The sequence below is a fragment of the Myodes glareolus genome, chromosome 27 (genome assembly GCF_982192425.1).
Source record: "Myodes glareolus chromosome 27, mMyoGla1.1, whole genome shotgun sequence".
NCBI lineage: Eukaryota > Metazoa > Chordata > Mammalia > Rodentia > Cricetidae > Myodes > Myodes glareolus.
The window spans coordinates 34,505,727-34,524,795 of record NC_142052.1 but is presented as its reverse complement, the minus strand read 5'-3'; the positions used below and the strand labels follow the sequence as shown (position 1 = coordinate 34,524,795).

At 44.8% G+C, this 19,069-nt stretch overlaps 1 protein-coding gene across 1 annotated transcript in view; it reads right to left on the bottom strand.

Moving 5' to 3' along the window:
- Positions 1-18,438, bottom strand: part of Akap19 (A-kinase anchoring protein 19) — a 56,771-nt gene extending 38,333 nt beyond the window's left edge. The window contains exon 1 of the mRNA XM_085684263.2: positions 18,205-18,438. The gene's annotated coding sequence lies outside the window, so the exon portion shown is untranslated. The remainder of the gene's footprint in view (positions 1-18,204) is intronic.
- Between the last annotated feature and the right edge of the window lie 631 nt (positions 18,439-19,069).

The following is a 19,069-nucleotide window of genomic DNA, read 5'->3' as shown; positions in this document are numbered from 1 at the left end:
GTCATTTCTCTCAAGATACCTTTTAATTTCCTTTTTGAGTTTCTGAGCCCCTGGCTCTTTGAGAATAAGTAACTTCTTAAAATGTACTCATTGGGACTGGAGAGATGGCTCAGAGGTAAGAGCATTGCCTGCTCTTCCAACGGTCCTGAGTTCAATTCCCAGCAACCACATGGTGGCTCACAACCATCTGTAATGAGGTCTGGTGCCCTCTTCTGGCCTACAGGTGTACACACAGACAGAATATTGTATATATAATAAATAAATATTTTTTTTAAAGTACTCATTTACTGTTCCGTCTTTCCTTTTCTCCCTTCTATCCTCTCTTTCTTTTGTTCTGTTATCTCTCTCTTCTTCTCTTTCAGGGAGAGGGTGAGTATTTCTCAGGGTATTCCTCATGCTAGGCAAGCACCTTACCCCTGAAATATATTCCATTGCCCTCCAACTGCTTTCTAATCTCATAGTTCTGTGGTGGTGAAAACTACTTGATATGATTTCAACCTTCCAAAGTTTGTGGAGACATTTTGTGCTCTAAGACATGGTACAGCTGGGGGGAATGTTTCATACTTTAACTTTTCAAATGAAGTTTGTGATGGAATGAGTGTTCTTAACAAGGCAGATGAGGTATACTCTCATACCTACAAATATACCTTGATGAGCAAAGGACCGGGGAGAAAACCGTAGGAGACCCTGGTAAAGGGCGGCAGTGGATACTGTCTGGGGCAGAGCAAAGGCCTTTCAGAATCTACTAGCAAAAAGACAATAGCAATGATAACATCAATGATACTTTAGAATTAACCGGCTGTAATAACAGTGCATCTTCAGGTGGCCAGGACCCTAGAAGAGATGGCAGTTGACATAGGTACCTGGCCGTGTTCTGGATGAATAGGGGGAGCCAAATCGCAATGTGCAGCAAACAGGTACATATTACCACCTCCCTCATGCAAACCCAGTGCTCCCCAGCCCACCCAAGGGCGGGGACACAAAGCCAATGGCAACCGTGTTATTGGTGGTTATTGAGATGACGCCATTTTAGGAATGACTACAGAGAACTCGCTGCCGCAAAATGAAAAGTCACAAGGCAGAAGAAAACACAGTTTTGGTCCTGGCAACGAGACCTCATTTTTAAAGTGCATTATTCTAGAGCAGTAAGAGAGGACACTAAACTTATATAAAGCGGAAACAAATGGTGAATTCTAGGTTCTAGGTCTAAAAAATAACTGGGGAAAAAAACCCCTCAATTGACAGGCGGAAGAGCTAAGATATTATAAGAGAACAAAAGTGAATGCTGAGCTCAGGAATTCTGGGAAAATACAAAGCAAAGAGCAATGTCATGCAAAATAGCAGAGGTCCGTTTAATAGAAATGCCTGAAGAAAAATAGAAATATGAACGATGCTGGGTGTATCTGGCAACGTCAGCAATTTGAAAGACCATATCCGGGGAGACATTTCGATCATTCTATCGAATATATTTTCTTTATTTCTAAAGTTTATGCTTTTATACTCCAAGATACCAAATTACAAACTTCTTTTCCTCTGAGGTAAGGCTAAATCGTCACCCGAGTAAGAACATTGTTTCATAAAATAGGGCAAAGACGTTCACATCTTAAATACGAGAGCAAAGGCAATGGCTTCTCTTTGTCCTGGTTTATAACTTTTCGATTAAATCAACCGGATATAAACCACCAAGAAAAAAAACTGGACTTAAGAAAAAATATTGGATGAATAACTAATAATACCAAAAGCTTAAGGGTACATGACTTTGAAAGATTGAGATACAAATTTATTCTGTTTATATTAATAAAACACGTGACATTTTAAAATCTATACACTTAAATGGCTTAGTTATATGTATGATTAAGACAATATGAGCACTGATAACTTTTTAACATCCAGGGGTAACTCTTGATACTGAGATCCTCAACGTTCCTACAAGCTTGGAAATAGTTTATCATTGAATAAACTCTCCCAGGCCTTTCAGCTGTGGATCTACACAGACACTCCCACACTGTGGCTTTCCTTCTTACCAGCTAAGATCTAGAATCCTTACCAGATGACATCTGTCCCATTCACCCCCTTGTATTTACCCGCATACCTTGAGCAAATGTTGGATAGCAATGTGTGGGTGTATGTGTGGGAGCCCTTTATGTACCAGGAAGTGGAGAGAGTCTGGGCTCTCAGACCTTAAGGGCATGTACTGTCTGACCTAGGGACCTTCCACCAAGTTCCACCCCTTTAGGGTCCCACTACCCCTAATAGCGTCGTCCTCAGATTAAGCTTTAAACACACGAACCTTTTGGAGCCACAATTAGACCATTACCAAACCAACAGAAAGAAACAGAATCACAGCTGTCTGATGAATGTTTTGGGGGGTTGGATGGTACATAGAATTAGTGCATTTAAAGACACCACAAACCTTCAGGGAAAATACTAAGGATCCACCAAACATTCCTGTGGTAATTACCTTTTCTGGAAAATCCTCTTCCCCACAGAAACTGAACTTTTGCTCAACCTTGCAACAACCTAGTCACGTGCTTTGAATTCACGGAAAACAATGGACACCATCTGTTTCCCTGCTGTGTGCTCGGCCTGTGTAAACTCAAGCTGACTTTAAGACAACTGGAACCAATCTATGTACCAGGCTTTTGCTCTGGGGTAAAACCAGTCCCCAAATCATGACAAGGAGACTTGTTAGTTTTGAATACTCAGCCTAGTTTAGGCTTGTTTCTGGCTAGTTCTTTAGCTGCCCTTTGCCTTGGGGCTTTTTGCTTTCCTTTCCGCCTGTAAATCTTACTTTGACTGCTTCCCATGTCTGTCTGTCTGGCGGCTGCCTCACTTCTGGCCCTAGGCCTGACTCCTTTTTCTCCTCATTCTGTTCTCTTCTTCTCCCATTCTTTTTTTGAGCCTAGAATTCTCCTTTTATTTATTCTCTCTGCACGCCAGCCCCGCTTACCTATCCTTCTCCTTTCTAGCTTCCAGCTAGCCATGGTGCGGGAGAATTATCTGTATTCTGTCAATCATGTATTTTAATAAAACGCTGATTGGCCAGGCAGGAAGTATAGGTGGGTCAACCAGACAGGAATAGAGGTGGGTAATGAGAACAGGAATATTCTGGGAAGCAGGAAGCTTCTTCTGCCAGTTCTGCCCAGACCACCGGAGAGGAAAGATGTAAGCTGTCCCGCTGGAAAAGGTACTGAGCCATGTGGCTAACATAGATAAGGATAATGGGGTAACATAAGTTATAAGAGCTAATAGTAGCCTGACCTAATGGGCCAATCAGTTTTATAACCTAATGTAGATTTTATGTGATTTTCTTTGGGATTTGCTGGTTGTGGGGTACCGGGCGGGATGGAAACCCCAACAAGCCGGCCCCTCATATTACATCTAGCCATTCAGCTCTTCATTAGACCAATCAGCTTCCTTAAGCAGGCAAGGAGAAACAGACGCAACACACCTTTACATAATTAAACACACATCTTCACATCGTTAAACGAATGCAGAATAAGTAAATATAAGACACCAGTACATGGTTAAAGTAACATTCCACAGTGTAAACAAATGCACCACATCTTTGCCTAGTTAAAAAAATAGTCCACAACAAGCCTGGCTGGACTCTGGAAACTTGACTGGGCTCTGGACTCCCCAGGTGATCAGCTTCTACAAGCTAAGCCGAATGCACAGCTTTAATCTTAAAACTATGAGCATTACCCGTGCCCCTGGCCCAGAACGCTGTGCTGGGGGAAAGGGTGTGATATCCGAGTCTAGCATATCTCACTGAAGGCACCCAGTGAGTTGAGAGCAGCATTGCAATCAATCATTCACTATAAATACCGTGAAGCAATGTGTGGCTAGGGGTTGATAACATTTGTTTTTGGTATTGAGTGCAATGCTGGGTCGGTAGGTTCAATAAAGTAACTTCTTCCCTTGTAATTTCCATCCAAGAGTCCTGTGGGAAAAGGTCCTCATTCCTTCTCCATACCAGGTTTTAATGCTGTTCAGTCATGGGCGTGGCCTCTGTCACAGGAGCGGACGGAGGCCACAGAGAGAGGTGACAAGCTCTATGGAGTCTGGTTTACTCTTGACTTGCTTCAGGAGGTAGAGTCTTCTCTTTGGTGTGATGTCACTAGATTTTCTGGGCCTTACCTGTCTCTGTAAGTTAGGGCTGATAAATCAAATCTGAAGCGAGCTGTCTGCTGGCCTCCCGTGCTAGGAGGTCTAGATACATTAGATCAGATAAATTAATTAATAAAAACCCTTGCACCCACCCTTTACAGACTCTGGTTAGGCCATAGGGCTAAGTCTTCCATCTAACGGCTTGCTGTTAGAGACTGTGTGACAGCCACACGGCCCACCATATGCTAAGAGTGTCACCGAGATTCAAGCAAAGATACCCACAAAGGTGTATGTGGCGGGGGCACCTCCAACCTATGTCTCCCCTCTCCATCATAGTCTCCATGATCTTAAGCTAAAATACTAGAAACCCGTTCGAATCTTTGATCCAACCAAGACGTATTTGAGAACGACCATGCTGAAGAAGAAAGCCCAAGGACCTGGTGGTTCTCACCACAGTGTTCACATCACAGGCGTCTCAACTCCAGTATTAGAAAACTCACACGCTAGAGCATTTTTCCCTGCTCGAAAGTCAAGCCTCTCAAGAGACACACAGTCTTCTGTTCCCAGCCGGGATCAGCTCCCCAAGTCAGTCAGCAAACCCAGCTGTCTGTCGCTCTGCTGCGTTATTGAGGAGACAGCGGAGAAACCAAATAAGATGCTAGCGACACAATGGGGGGCAGAATCTGTGTGTCCCGGGATCTGTCATTTCCCTTCCCTTGGTTTCAGGTGGCCTAAGAATCGGTCCCAGAACATTGCTTTGGGTTTAACTTACGAGAGCCTAAGATCCCAAACCCAACTGGGTCTAAAAAACCAAATATGAGTGTAAGGGTAGAAGAGGGTCCCAGGAAGGACACTGACGGCCAGAGAGAATGCATCTCCCATGCTCGACGGGAAGGCGTCCCACCAATAGGCAGGGCAGTGAGGAAGAGGGAGAGGAAGAGACCCCAGGGCCCCCAGCTCCAGGGTCCCAACCCTATCTCCAGGGGTGAGCCTGGCCTTCTAGTCTATTTGTGAAGGTGCTCTCACAACCTTGGTAGCCGCCGGGCTCTATCGGGAAAAAGGCCTTGCACAACACATGTCTTCCGGCCTCCTCGTTTACTAGGTCAGCTTCGGTTTCTTGCTAACAGGGCGGCCCTGTTTTCACACAATGTTGCATCCTACCAAGTCCTAAAATTAGAATACCTGCATATACAAATGACTTCCTTTCCCATCACCTCAGAACAGTCTTTCATACTGAGAGCCAGTTTTGACTGGTTGCTTTAAAGAAGAAGGTCTCACCGTCTGCAACAGGCTCTTAGGGTTAGAGGATACGCCATAATCCCGGCAGATGGTGAGTCTTTCCTGGCTTCCAAAGACACACATCGAGGCCAGGAAGTGAGTGTGTCTGTCAAACAGCTTATAAAGATAGTCAAAGAATAGTTTTTACTTTGTCCACATACTTTAATTACAAAAGTCATTTATGGATCCAATTTCTCATGAGACTCTTACAGCATAAAAGAAGGAAACCATAGCTTTTCACTGGGCCACCATGCATGCTACAGAAAGTGAGTAGTGATTCAGAAATCTGTTAGTAATTAAATTACAAGATGTGTAAGACATCACAGAGCGAGGCAGATGCACACTGACTTCTACGGAAGCAAAACCCATGCTGGTTAAGTTATGTAGAGAAAAGGTAGCACAGGCCAGCTGCAGAATGCTATGTGACCCCTGACTGCAGCCGGGAAGAAGGACACCGAGGTCCTCGTGCCCTCAGGTTCAAAGATGAACGCCCACGTTCAGAAACAGAACTGCATCCTCGCCAGCCGTTTCCTGCGCAGCTCTAGGAGGCGCCACGCACAGGTCGTGACATCTACGTGACGGCGTCCCCCCCACCCATGTGAACGTAAATCTCGCAAAGACACGGACAGTCTTAGAGAGGGCTTGCTACGTCTCAGGTGTTATGTTTTTAGGAAACTTTCTTTTGCTGTGTGAGTTTCTACTGAGGTTTTGGGTTGTTTGGCTTCTTCCGCCATGCTGGTATCACAGAGCTATGTGCAGGGTATATTCACATGTGGGCATATATGTGTATGTGTATTATGAACATATGTGTATATATATCCATAGCACATATGTAAACAAACTATATGACAAGCAGAAATCTATGTGGTAGGGACAGCAGAACACCTGAGGTGTTGTGAAGACATATTACATATGTAACATATGACTACATATGTAAACATAAGCATGTACTACTCATGCAGTTGAAGCATCCTAACTCCCTCAGGTTGCTAGGTCACATGGCCAGTCTTGGTAGAGCCAGCACAGGGGAACTCGGGCCACTTAATTACACCCTCTCCATCTTAGCGCCTCAGTCCCCTCTTGAGAGTAGGTCGGCCGGGCAGAGTCTATTGCTTGGGAATAGACTTATCATTAATCCATCTATGACTAACTAACCGCTTTGGCTAGTACCGTGTTTGATTTCACTGTAAAAATATTTTCTGGAAATTCTAACCACGTTATGTGTTGTGGACTAATTGGTTCTCTCTTGGCCTCTCAGCGGATGGCCCTGCCAAGGCCAATCAATCATGGTCTAAACCCTCCGGGGCCGTAAGCTAAGCAAATTCATTTCGTTCTAAGTCGATTATCTCAGGCAGTTTGTCAGAGTGAGAGCTGTGTCTCTCTCCTCCAAGGGGGCTGATGCCGCTCTCAGGAGAGAAGTGGGATGCCAATTGGCATGGGAGTCTTAGAAAACTTTATTTGGGGTTCCTGCAATCCTTAGCAAGTATAGTATGAAAAAGAAGCAAGCCAGGGGAGAACGCTAGGGTCCCACCTCCCTCCCAAAGATGCATCATGAGGCCCGATCTTTTAAGTCCCCACAACTTTCCTCTGGCTCCTCCCTGGAAGCCTAGTCTTTGGTACACAATTAAGATCCAAACTATAAGAAGATGTATTTGCTTATCCACACCCAGAAGCAGGATGGTTTTGTGAGAGCAAACAGTAGTTTGCACGTGAGACCGAGGGCTGCGTTCACATCTCCACTTAGAATCTTACTTCCACTATTCTTTCATGGTTTCTTAAACGTATTTGCTCTGTCTGAAATAAACGGGGCAGGACTACCTGGGAGGTTGTTAGATCACCTCACTGGGGTGGCACGGTGTGTGGGAGGCAGGTGATGACCTGTAGAGAAAGAGTTGTTAGCTTTATGAGACCTTGGTGAGTTCTCAAGAGACAACTGTTGCAAAGCTTAAGACTGGCTCCCTCCCAGTCTCTCTGGGTTCGTGTTTTAAAGTGTGATCTCTCCCTCTTGCATGTGTGGTGAAGTCTACCTTGTGATGTAGCCAAAATGACCAGCACTTGGGCTGACTAGATGTTGGTACCAAGCTCTTGAACCTCCTAAACTGGGAACCAGATAAACCCCCCTTCCTTATACTCAGCTCTGGATATTAATATCCTCCTACCTAGATGAATATGCAAGAAAAATGTAAAATCCTACTACAGCTTTCGGAAGGCTTCAAGGAATATGCTATGTCTTAATAAGCTGAAGTGGGAAGGAAATAATTATCATAAATGGAGCAAAAGGAAGAAAATTTTAAACATGCTGAATAAACAAAAGTGATTTTATGTAGAACATGTATAAATAAACCCAAGAATTGTAGTGCTGTTAGAGTTTATGTTTGTTTACGCGCACACATGGATGCGGTTTCTCTATTACCTTTTTATCTATTTCATTTTTAAATACAAACATTAAAAGCCTAGGGAAGTTTATTACTAACTTCACAAGTGCCTTACATGGTAACCCAAGGGGGCCTAAAAGGCTTAATGTATAAATACTTAGCTCAGTTTACCTAGAGTTAAAAGAGGATGTTGGCACATTGGCTAAGTTAGCACAATAACACTGCTCCTTCAGATGCATTTACGGCGTAATATCATACCTCCGCTTGAGTTTACTAATGCGATATCACTTGGTGGCTAATGAACACTGGGAACTCTGCGGCTCAGTCCTGTGTTTGAGATGGTGTACTATTCAGTAATTTGATGACGAGTATTGGGACTCAGCTGTGAGGAGAAATCTGGTTTCATTTCTGTAGTGGAAAACAGAAATAAATAAACTCAACCTCAAGTTTTGATTTGAAAACGGGCCTTTTCATGAGATATTGGACTCACAGGGCAGCAACCATGTGTCTCTTTATAAACTCCTTGGCCTTACCAACTGTCATGTGCCTATGTATAACCAGAACTGCCTTTGTTCTCTGAGTAGTTCTTTGCTTTTCTAGAGGCTTCTGTGGTGTTCCTCACACTGATGTCTACCAATGCCCCTTAGAAAGGCATAGAAGGGGGAGCTGGAGAGATGGCTCAGCAGTTAAGAGCATTGCCTGCTCTTCCAAAGGTCCTGAGTTCAATTCCCAGCAATGACATGGTGGCTCACAACCATCTGTAATGAGGTCTGGTGCCCTCTTCTGGCCTGCGGGCATACATGTAGACAGAATATTGTATACATAATAAATAAATAAATAAATAAAATTTTTTTTGAAAAAAAAGAAGAAAGGCGTAGAAGGGCTAAAGACATGGCTTGATGAGAGAGCATTTGTTATGCAAATGTGAGGACCTGAATTCGAATCCCAAGTGCCCGTGTGAAAATCTGGTCATGGTGGAGTATAGCCATTATCCCAGGGCTGAGGGCAGAGACTGGAGTTTCCCAGGGCCTCGCTGGCCAATCAAATAGTCAAATTGCTGAGCTTCAGGTTCAGGGAGAGACTCTGTCTCAAAAGATTAGGTGGAGATAGAGGAAGACAGCAGTGTCAATATTAGCCTCTATAGGAACACACACACACACACACACACACACGCACACACACACACAGCACCAACATACAAACCAGCACACATATGTAAAGAAGTAAACAGACAAGCAAAAATTATATAGTTAAAGACTTTAACCATGAATAAACTGTATGAGCTTGCACCTGCCCGTACACGTTGAAGAGCCGTGGGAGTAGATGGGACACACTAACAATTCTCTGCCTTCTGGAAAGGGGCTTGCACTCATTCTTGTGGTAGGCTTGCCTTTCAGGGCAGCAGAAAGGGCCAGCATCCACTGCCAGCAACTGGGTGAGGGACAGGAGCGTTCATGCTCCCAGTGTCCTCTTCCTACGGACCATGGTTTACAACTTCCCAGTTTGGGGGAGCAAAGTTTTGGTGATTGTGATACAGTCTACATGTAGTGATGGTTCTATCAAGAGAGGAAGGTATTTGTTTTGATAATTTTCTTTCCTGATCTTTTACCTGCTATGGTCATTCAGCTTTTTCTACATTGTTCCTGCCTATGATCTTTCTGTAGCTCTCATTGCTCCATCTTAGTAGAACCTGAACTAAACACAGAGCCAGCCAGCAGAAGAGGGCGTCAAAGGAAAAAGCTCGATTCAACCCTGCTGTCCCAAGAGCAGCGTCAGTGAAAACAGGACGCAAAGGCCTCTCTTTTAAGAGGGGTCTGGCAGACTATACTCTTTACTCTCTGTGAAAAGAATCTGAATTCAGTCGACGCCGTGGGGACTCTTGGCAAACGGAGCATCATTTCATACCATGATACTTTATCCGAAACACTGCTAGATTTTTAAGACAAAAGCAATTTTCCATTTCCTGCAGGGCAGCATTCCCTTCCTGGCCCGGTTTGCCCTCACCCTGTGGCGCCTGTGCGGTCAGGTGCTGGACGTCTGTCGTCTTTTCTCTAGATCTCAACACTCCTTGGTGTGGTCCTTGGCCTAGCAGTCCAGAATTGCTGATGTCCCTTAAAAACAGCATGCTTTTACTCTCCTAACCCAAGCTACCTTGCCAGTTTCTCTGAAAGGGGGCCCGGCATGGTTCCTTTTAATACTTCAAGGGCTAATACCAGAAAGCCCCCCCGCCCCAAGCCAGCCACAGCCTCCCCAGCTGCCTCCAATGAACCTCCCCGGCTGGCAAAGTGAATCAGGTTTTCTGGTACTGGATGGCTTCTCTTCGTTATGCGTGCCCCATTTTCCTTGAGGAGTTGGGGCAAGTCCACATCTTGAAACCACAGGATTCTTTGGAAGTCAATGGATTTTTCTTTAAAAAAAAAAAAATGCCTGAAGGAAGCAATTGGGTCTTAAGAAAATGTTATGCCTTCAAGTCACTAGAGAATTTTTTTTCTGTCTCTTTCTCTGGAGACTACTCAGATCTTGGGGAATCACAGAAAAAGCTGTACATGGGGCAGGTAAAGTAGTCATATAAAGCTGGACACCCCCAAGAGGCTGGTTGTGGTAGGGTGGCTGCGTGTGGCCAAAGAGGATCTTTTGAGGTCACCATAAGTAGACGCGGGGATCTGATGAAGAGGGGTCTAGCAGACCTTACGATGATCTCAGAAACACCCTGGAAAAGCAGTACCCACGCCACAGAAGGCTGGCGCGGAGAGCACTGTGAATATTGACATTACAGATAAGCATTCCCATAATCCACATAGATCTTCTGCACCTGCCAAGGGACTTTGTTCCCCAAGCGTGTTACCCACAGTTTACTGACCTGCAATTCTCTTGACAGCCAGTTTCCTGTATCTCACAGTATAAATGTCTTTACCCTATGATAACATATATAAAAATCTACGAAACTTAAATGGCGGAAAACATCATTTCCCGGTAAGGCTATTATACAAATACATTTTATTAATACAGTTTCTCCTTTCGTTATTTCCTCCAAAATTACAAAGTAGCACCTATGAAGCAATCAGAAAGTCAAACTCTCAGAAATTCCATGTAAGACTTTTGAGAGCTTGCAGCTGAGTCTCTCCAGGAAGAATCTGAGCAATAAAAAAAAAATTTTCGTTTTAACTATTAGACTTCATTGGCTTCTTCTCTGTAAGTTTTCACACGATGTTTAAAATTTTAGATGGCAATATTTCCCTCTCCTCGGTTTTTCTTATTTGCTAGTTTTTCGCGACAGCATCTTAGCTAGCCTCGAACCTACGATCCTACTGCCTCATCCTCTCCGAGGCTGAGACTGCAGGCGCCTCTCCGATTTCTTTAAAAATGTCATCACGTGAGGCTTGGAGAGCACATCTACTGCCCTCTGTTTCAGCTTCTTGCTCTTTTTAGGATCCTCCTAGGCCACTCTTTGATGCCTCTTGAGGATTTTATGTATAAGCAGCCAAGATTCAGACCCGCATTAGTGAACACACATACTACAAGGAGGTTTTGCCATTCAAAGCCAAATTACAGAGAATAGCAACTATTGCTGAAATTCTTTCTCAGGGTTCCCCCAGAAGATGGAGGCTGTTTGGCTAGGAGGGTAGTCCTGCACACCCCCTGTGGTCTTCTCAAATTATATATATATATATATATATATATATATATATATATATATATATATATTTGAAAAGGTTAGTACTAAAGAATTCAACATTCTTTATGACTGACAGCTTTTGTGTACCGTGGCCAGGTACCCCCCTGCATTGCTACAAGAAGCAGAAATACTTGTTCAGGGCAAGTGCGCTGGGCCCCAGTAGAAAGAACAGGCTGTGCTAACTTCAGCAAGTCCCTGCCTTCCTCAGAGCCCAGTTCCTTTGTCCATGAAGCAAAGGCCTTAGAAGTCTGATGATTGGCCATAGTCTATAATGCTGGCACTGCGGGTGTGCATAGTCCAGGCAGAGCCAGGGCTCTATTATTTGTCTGCTTTTTGCCCACCTCACATGTCGAGCTATGTTTCTTTACCCTGGAGAGCAACACATGTTCCTGGATGACCATGCTCCCACCGCCATATCATGGCATTGATGTCCTGAAGTAGCACCCTGACTTTGCCCGACTCCACTCTTCCAGCAGGGCCCTTTGGGGACAAGCGGTACTCAGGCTGCTGACGGACAAGGCTGGATGCCTTGTTACTATTTGATACCTGAAATCAAATAGACGCATGGAAACGCCTACTTCTATTGGCAAACCAGAGCCTTCTCAGCATTTTTAAACTAAAATTTAAAATCGGGTTTTCTTCAGTTCCAATTAGAAATGCTGACACTTTTGTGTGAAGAAATAGGAAGGCAAAAACAGGGAGGAAAGAAACAAATCACGGATTGACAGTTTTCACGAAACTTGCTCTCTGCGACAATGACTTTATAACAGATGTTCTGTTAGGTATTGTCGCTGAGTTCGTCTTCACCTTAGCTCAGTGAGGCGTACGTTCTCACTTCACAGATGAAGATGCAGAAGCAGGTTAACTTGGTAACTATCAGAGTCAATCACAGGCCTGGCCACTCCAATGCCTCTCTCGCTGCATCACCTGACCCTCACAGTTTAGACAGAGCGGTAAACATAGATTGGTGACGTGCAGAAGCCATGTAGCCTAGACCGTTGAGAAAGAAGCCCAGAAACATGGCTCCTCTTTTGGTGTACCTAGATGGAGCCCACGCGGTTGCCAAAGACTCTTTGGCAGTCTCTAGTTTCAATCTTCTCTCCAGCTTGTGTTTCTTGTTGGCAGCATTGTAGGATCTAGGAATAGAATCTCCTCCGTTGGGTGAATTTAAGCCGGTCCTCAGCGATGTTGCCACTTGACATTGCCACCGTACTTCTTCGTTTGCCGGTAACCGTTCTCTTGAAACTGAAGGAGAAAGCGAGTCTTCGGGAAGCTGTCAGGTTTTCGTAGTGCCTTTCAGATTCTTGGGCCAGAGACAAATGATACAACTGCTTGGCAAATTCAGTGGAACCTCTTTCTTTCACTTCCTGGGTGATTATTGTTCCCGGGCAACACCTCCCTTGGGTCGTGAGTGGATTTACACAGACAAGAATCAATGTGCATCAAAGAGAGAGATCTCAGGTTGCCAGATTCAGAGCCAGCTAGGAAGCTAGCAAAGAGGAGAAAGATTTAAAAGCGTCAGTGGCCAAGAGCTTGCGAACAATTAAGAGGAAATAAGTAAATGAAGGTGAAGTGGGTAAGGAAGACAGAGTTAGGGAAACCCGGCGTAAACGAACTTGCTATGGCGGAGAGCGCAGGTGGGAATGTGTAACCTGGCAACGTAAAGTGGCGAAACTTTACCACCAAGGTCACTCTGGCCTTCCACACGATCCTCATGCCCCCGGTTACAAGGTTAGGATCGGCACCAGAGCATCACCGGGCACCCAGAGGGCCTGTCTGAACCTGGGAGCAATGACTTGAAACTGTGTCAACATGTGTCCTGCTGGGACAAAGACATCACAGAATAAACTCAAAGAAGCTAAGACATCACGAGGATTATTTCATGGATGAGTAGGCAGCAAGGAAATATACAAACAGTATAATAAAGTGTTTTTAGAGAAATAGTTCCTCCTAAACTAGGTAGTTAGAAATAAGGCCGAATGAGGGTTGGAGGAAACGCATAAATCAGAAGAATCAAAGAAAACCATGGTCTTCGTGAGATCAGAAGAAACAGACTGGAGAGAGACAGCAAAATCGGCATTTTATTTCAGTAAATTTATCAGCCAGCATTGAGAGCATTGATACAATTTATTGTTCAAATTGTGTACAAAATGGGTGGAAGAGCTGTTTAACAATTACCAGAGCTATCAGGAGCAAACTAGAACGACAAGGGAAGTGGTTGTCCTGGTGGTATCGCCTGTGCTGAGCATTCAGCCAGGCACTGGGAAGGAGGTGGGAATCAAGGCAGACTTGGTACCCTCCATTTCACTCACACTGACCAAGAAAGTAGACTTGTGCTGAGCATTTGGGGTGGGGGAAGGGAGAAGAAGCCGTGGGAGTTTATAACAGAGGAAACCCGTGTCCTCTCAGAGGTTGGCCAAGGGATGCGTAGGAAATGACATCATGTCGAGGCCGGAAGGATGGCGAGGGTGGTGCACAGATGCAGCAAGGGGCAGGTGGACAGATTCGGACAGAACTTCGGTCTCTAAATGTTTCACTAGACTTCCCCCATCTATCTCCACTCCATTTTGTTTGTTTGTTTGTTTTGTTTTGTTTTTATCTGTGATCTGCGTTCCTTCTCTCATTCCTTTGAACACTCTGGACAGAATTTGTAAACATCTGTTTCGTGGGATTCTGTTCTTCCAATTTGTGGGTTCCACTGCTTTCATCTGCTGGCTTCCACACGCGGTTGCTTTATGGTACGATTTTCAATTCGGAGGGTCATCTACTCAGTAAAAGCATTCTCCGTGAGAAAGGAAGCCACACGGTAATTTTTGCTTGTCTCAACTTGAGAAGAAGAATCCATCCTTTTCCAGACTGACTCCCCATCTTCAGGAGTCTCCACCCAGGCTGCATGTCAGATTTCTCCTCTGTGCAGGTGTAGACGCGGGCTTTGGTTTCCCGCAGGTCAGCTTACTCTTTCAGGATCTGGTACAACAGCCAACTTTCTTACTGTTTACCTGAGTTAATGGGCAGAATTCCCTTAATTTCCATTTTAAAGTCATCACAATTGTTTTTGACTCCTAGATTTACCAAAATATATTCTGTCCAAGCTTCCCTTCCAGGGCCCGGACTCCCCTTCCAGGGCCCGGACTCCCCTTCCAGGACCCGGACTCCCCTTCCAGGACCCAGACTCCCCTTCCAGGACCCGGACTCCCCTTCCAGGACCCTGATTCCCCTTCCAGGACCCTGATTCCCCTTCCAGGACCCGGACTCTTCCAGGGTCCGAACTCCTTTTCCTGACCCCGGACTCCCCTTCCAGGACCCTGATTCCCCTTCCAGGACCCTGATTCTCCTTCCAGGATCCGGACTCCCCTTCCAGGACCCAGGCTCTCCTTGCAGGGGGCGGTTAGGATACTCCTTAGATATCTGGAAGAAACAAGACTATGTGCTGGTTATAAGCCCCTCCGTTTTCACTCCCCTCCTCCTTAGTTCTGATACTTCCGGGACTCTTCCCCTGATCTCATGCTGTTTATATGTTCCAGTTGTCATTGTGTGATTCTGTGTTTATGACAAAAGAGCCTAGGCCTGTTTCTTATCATTTCACGACTTATTGTGATAAAAATGAACATCTATTTAAAACCACTCATCAAAACACCATTCATAGTATCCTTATGATTTCTAGACACTTAGAGGACAGACAAGGGGTCAAGGGAGAGCGAAGCGAGATTGTGCCAAGGCTGGTGTATAAAGAGTTGTGCATGTCCTATTGGGAATCTAGGCTTGTGTTCAAAGCAAAGGAAAGCTCTGATAGTGCGGGAGAGTTGTCTGTAATCTGTCAATCATATTTTAAATAAATGCTGATTGACCAAGCAGGAAGTATAGGCGGGAAAACCAGACAGGAAGTAGAGGCGATGCAATGAGAACAGGAGAATTCTGGGAAGCAGGAAGCTCCCCCTACCAGTCCTGCGCAGATCACTGAAGAAGCAACATGTGAGCTGACAGCTAAAAAAGGTACCAAGCTATGTGGCTAACTTAGATAAGGATAATGGGGTAACACAAGTTAAAAGAGCTAATAAGTAGCCTGACCTAATGGGCCAATCAGTTTATAACCTAATGTAGACTGTGTGATTTTCTTTGGGACTTGCCGGCTGTGGGGTACTGGGCGGGACAGATACACCAACAAGCAGGCCCCCTTGTGTTACACTCTGAAATATTTTAAAGGTAAATCCCATTTTTTAAAATGTAGGCTGGAGAACACACTGGATCACAAAGGCTGGACATGGGAAGAAGTGGACAGCAGTACAGGGGGCTATGTTGGTCGCTTGACACAAAGTGATGCCGGCGGGTAAAATGGGGAAAAGTGAATGGATTTAAGAAATATTTAATGACCCCCTGCCTATGAATTAACTTGGGAAAGAGATATTGCTGGGTCAGAGATGGTACTCCGGTATTTGGAAGGCTTGTCCGAGCAGTTGCTAAAGCCATTTACCAAGGCAAGACATTTGTCATTAAACTTTCTCCCTCCCTCCCTCCCCCATTCTGTCTCCATAAAGGAGAAGAACAGAGTCTTCCAAAGAGTGAACTTAGAACAGAAAGAGAAGAACCTGGGGCTGACTTTGAGGAGTCCCATCAGCCAGTGGCTGGGGAGAAGTAACATCCAGCCGAGAGAGCTACAATGGAAGCAGCTGCAGGGGAGGTTATAGGAAGGTGATGCCCCTCTCTCCCTGAGGATCTATTACCAATGGACGGACAGGACACCACACTAAAGCTATGGTAGAGAGGAAAGGTTATTTATTGACGGCCAGTACTTCCAAGGATTGCAGGTAGAGGAGCAAGAACTGGCCTTGGATAGAGAGATGGACAACTCTAACTGAGAGAATGAAGAAAGGAGGGGCAGATGCACATAGAGGAAGCTTGTCTTTCATGCCCTGGCTTCCCTTCAGCCACCAAGATCTTATCGCAAATAACTCAGTCTTGCGCTGACTGCTTCTGTGGCTTATTAGACCACATTACAGAAGAGCAAATCCATGCAATGGATCCCTTCTACATACTAGCATATATATGGATATATGTATATTCATTATACATAGATAATAAAATAAGATACTGGACAGTGCATATATGCCCTATGCCTCTCTGATTTAAGCTTCTAAAATTTTCTTTTCTTTTCCCTACCTCCCTTCACAACTGTCTGCTGACCCTAAGATATGGAGATCGCCTGCATACACGCTGATCATGTCATGTGTGTGTGACCATGCTGTGGGGGTGCCTGTGGAGGTCCGAAGAGGGGTTGGGTGCCCGGGAGGTGGAGTTGGAAGTGGTTTTGAGCTATCAGACATTGTTACTGGGAACTGAACTCGGGTTTTTCCTAAGCGCGAACACTTAATTCTGGGCACTCTCCACCCCTCTCTGATTGACTGTGATTGACTTCATACTTGCATTAATTGCTAGCTCACTTGGCCTCTATAGGAAAGTATGTTAGATATGGCTAGCTTATAAGCAACAGAAATGTATTTCTGTAGGTGTGGGGATGAGAATTAAAACTCTTGATGTCGGTGTGGTTGGGTTCTGATGAGTGATTTCTTCTGGGCCACAGACTGCCTCTTCCTCATGGGTTTCTCACATGCTAGAAAGAGACACACAGCTCTCTCGGCACTGGTTAATAAGAAGGCCATTCGAGGGGGCTGGAGAGATAGCTCAGCAGTTAAGAACACTGACTGTTCTTCCATAGGACCCAGGTTCAATTCCCAGCACCCACATGACAACTAACGACTGTCTGTAACTCCAGTTCCAGGATCTGATACCTTCACACCAATGCATACAAAATAAATAAATTGAAAAAGAAAGAAGGCCATTCGAGCCTCATTCTCAGTGAGGATTAGAATTAGGATTCAGCGTATGTGTTTGGAGATGGTGAATATGAATATGTATCTGCACCCACATTATCCAATATTATTTCTGATTTTGGGGATCAGAAAAAACTTAGAGTTTTTCATGGTTTATTGACCTGGTCATTTATTTTCTCAGCTTACCTTTGGCTTCTGTTTCTTAAACCACCAGGAACTAGACTCGTATTTGTTATGTAGTAACCATTTGCTCCCAACTAAAGTCTCCTCTAAATGACCTTTCCCTACCTCCCCTCAATATCCTTTCAAGGTCTTGAAGGAGCAGTTCATTGTTCAGAGAGGATACTAACAAGGAATCAGCCACCCCCGAGTAAATATGAACAGCGACAGAAGGCGAGGCAATGTTTGCAGTTCAGCTCAATAGACTTTGCTGGCAGGAAACACCCTGCCATAATAAATCTTTGGCTTGCCGAGAGACACGGTTCAAAATAAAAAGGGAAGCAATGTTTCATATGCAGACAGGAGCACAGGAAGGGACTCTTCCGAACTTCGATTCCACTCTCCCTGACCCCTTTCAGCAGGACTTCAGCCGGGTGGAAAGACTGAAGGATTTGATACGCAGACCTGGGTTTGAATCAGAACGGTGGCTTTGGGCCAAGGACTTAAGTGCTCTATGGCTCAGTTTTCTTGTCTTCCAAATGGCAGTAATCAACCTAACAGATTTGCTGAAGAGATGAGAGAAAGCATACAAAACTTGGATCCCCTGAGGCACCAATAAGATGTCTTATTACACATGCTTCCCCTTTGCTAGTTCTTTAAAAAATGTTCTCCCCACCATGACTCACTGTGACAATGACCTGTAAAATCCCTACAGACACATATCCCCCCCCCCACTAGACTTTTCTGGAGCACAAACTAAAGCAATGTAAAAGCTTACCTGCTCTGTTGGTGGGAGAACACAGAAGGTCTGGGCAAAGGGAGAGGGCCTTTTCATAAAACTAAGCCACTGACACAGCAATTGCTTCAAGTGCACGGTTGCAGGACAGGGAGGCAAAGAAAGCTCGCTGTCTTGGCGCGTGGGCCAGAAGGAGTGCGTGGACAGCTTCCTCCCGACCTGCCGGCTTTCACCCAGGCTCTAGGTTCCCACCGTCAGGCTGCCAAGCCGGGGAAATTCTCAAAGAGCAAACCCAACAGCAGCCTGGTTGGACATCTGTTAACAGCAACAAACAACTGAACACCACTTCTGGAATCTGTAAACATTAAATGTTCTCACGGCCAGCCAAGCCTGATCTTGACTCTACCCACCAAAGACTGAACCAATGTGAGGTGCTCACCGAGGTCAACGACGAAGGGAAACAGGGATGAAGACAAGATGGCGGGAACCCTAATGTTTTTCCATGTGAGGCAGCAATTTCAACAGCTTAAAAACTTACGGGGTATGACTTTTATGTCAGCAACCTTTAATTATTTGTTCTTTGCTTCTGTTCTCGGGCATCTAAGTGCCCATTTTCTGGTTGGTGTCACAGGTACTATTTTAGTAATATCTAATTTTTTAAATAACAAACATTCACCTACTGCCCCATGCCTTTTATCTGTACCATGTATACTTTCTACTTAAGGAATTGAGTTTCTTTAGAAATGTACTACCATTTTTCTTAATACATTATTGTATTCCTAAAATGGGAAAGTTATGACAAAATATTCTAGTACTTTCTTTTCTTCTGCTTTTAGGAAGAGCCCAAGAATAAGAAAATAAAAGTGTAGATTCCAGAAATAGGAAGTAGAAATAAATCTAAAGTTGT